The 2255-nt window shown below is 45.9% G+C and overlaps 1 long non-coding RNA gene across 1 annotated transcript in view; it reads right to left on the reverse strand.

Moving 5' to 3' along the window:
• Positions 1-16: 16 nt before the first annotated feature.
• LOC114004528 (uncharacterized) overlaps positions 17-2255 on the reverse strand; it is an 87171-nt gene continuing 84932 nt past the window's right edge. Inside the window, exon 4 of the long non-coding RNA XR_003546664.1 lies at positions 17-168. This is a non-coding gene — a long non-coding RNA (uncharacterized LOC114004528). The remainder of the gene's footprint in view (positions 169-2255) is intronic.

The raw sequence follows: 2255 nt of genomic DNA on the forward strand, positions 1-2255 counted from the left end.
GAATGAGAAAATTAAATTAAAAGTGTTTGATCAGAAAAAAAGAAAACAAACAAAAGAGATCTTTCACTACAGAAAACAACATGCTGGTGTAAGGAAAGGAGTGGATGACGAAGGTGACGGTTGACATTGGGTGGCTTCAGCCTTCTAGGAAAGAGGTAAAAGCTGCCACTGAAAGAAAGGGAGAGACAAAACGGAGAATTACAGAAAGAAGGGGTACCGAGGATGAGAAAATAACCCTTCACCTGCCTGAATGCTTTAGCACAAACACAACAGCTGATAGAAGAACCAGCACAGGGTGGGTGGGTGAAGCATGGGCTCTGAAAATTCACAGAGGAGACAAAGTAGGGCCAGCAGCAGCACGCCTGTAACACGGTGCTCCACGCGACGGCCACATGGGAAGGTCCTGGGTTTTGCCTTCCGAGGTCTCCCTGTGCACGCCGGGGCTGCAGGCCCACATCCTGGCTGGCTGAGGCTGGGGATGGCTGCAGTGTGAAGACCCTGCAGGGATGCCTCTCACTCTCTCTGTCTCTCTCTCTTTCAAAAAAAAAAATGAACTTTTTTTAAAAGAATTATTTTATTTAGTATTATTATTTAATTTTCCTAGGGCATATGCGCTCACCAGAAAAACAGAGAGAAAGGAAAATGAGAAAGTAAGCCACCAGGCCTGAGACTCAGACCATGGCTGGCCATGTGGGAGTCTAGCACCTTAACCACCATGCCACCTGCTACCCCAAAATTAAAATAAATAAATAAATAAATAAATAAATAAAAGGTGGGTCAGCAGGTAGTGTAGTGGTTCAGGTGCTGAATTCCCATGTGGTTGACCAGTTGGAGTCCCAGACCCAACAGCTTGAAACATGCTGGGCATGCGTGTGTGTATGCCCACGAAGAGAATGAAGGAGAAGGCATCGTGGCATGACCATCCCCACAAGGGGTGATTTCTCACTTCCTGTCTCTGTCTCTTCAGCAAGTGCACAGGCCCTATAGCAAGCACACGCACACACACACACACGCACACACACACACACACACAACAACAACAAAACAAACACAACTCTCTTAAAAAAAAAGAAAGAGGGGCCAGCAGGTGGCATGGTGGTTAGGGGCACTGGACTTCAACATGGCCAATCATGGTTCAAGTCCCGGACCTGACGGTTCGCTTTCCCACTTTTCCTCTCTCTCTCTTTCTTTCTCGCTCTATCCCTCTCTGGTTAAATTAAAATAAATAAATAAATAAAGTTAAATACAATAATTCTTTTTTTCTTTTTTTGGAGAGGTTTTTTGCTATAGGGTGCGTGCACTCGCCAGAAAGACAGAGAGAGACAGAGAGACAGAAAGTGAGAAATCACCCCCCAGGGGGGGATGGCCACACTGCAATCCCTTCTCCTCCATTCTCCTTTCAGGATCCTGGGCACGCACACATGCACATGCGCCCAGCATGAGTTTAAGCCATCGGGTCCGAGACTCGAACCACAGTCAACTACATGGGAGTCCAGTGACATAGCCATTACACCAACTGCTGGTCCCCCAATAAAATAATTCTTAAAAAGAAAAGAAAGAAAGAGACAAAATAATACAAATCGGTCAGTGTCCTTGTGTGGATGAAATGCAGCAGCAAAGTAAGACATCTGAGACACTACCAGTCCCCAGTAGGGCAGAACAGAAACCCCTTCAATGGAATAACAGCCAACATCCACCAAGTTTTACAGTGTGTTCGACGTAGATCCAACCCTTGAGCCTCACTGGAGTTCTCACTGCCCAGAAGTCTTAGAAGAAGGGGCAGGGTGGGTGTAGGACTAGAATGAAAAGAGAAGCTTGTTCAGAGTACACCTACCAGGCTAAGGCTCTTCCCCCAGAGAGTATGATGCACCTTGGAAGGGGTAAGGTTAAGGCAAAGGGAGATGTGTATTTTGGTAAGCTTTCATGTTTTAAAATTTTATTTATTGGGACCAGCAGTTAGCATAATGGCTATGTTGCTGGACTCCCATGAAATCGACTGCAGTTTGAGTCCCAGATCCAGTGGCTTAAACTCACACCAGGTGTGTGTGCATGTGTGCCCAAGATCCCGAGAGGAGAATGGAGGAGAAGGGATTGTGGTGTGGCCATCTCCCCTGGGGGGTGATTTCTCGCTTTCTGTCTCTCTGTCTCTCTGTATCACGAGCACATGTGCCCTACAGCAAAAATCTCACAAATTTTATTTATTTATTATTATTATTTTTTAATTTACTATAGGGCACATGTGCTCACCAGAGAGA

This window comes from Tupaia chinensis, unplaced genomic scaffold (assembly GCF_000334495.1).
Source record: "Tupaia chinensis unplaced genomic scaffold, TupChi_1.0 Scaffold138425_1, whole genome shotgun sequence".
Lineage (NCBI taxonomy): Eukaryota > Metazoa > Chordata > Mammalia > Scandentia > Tupaiidae > Tupaia > Tupaia belangeri.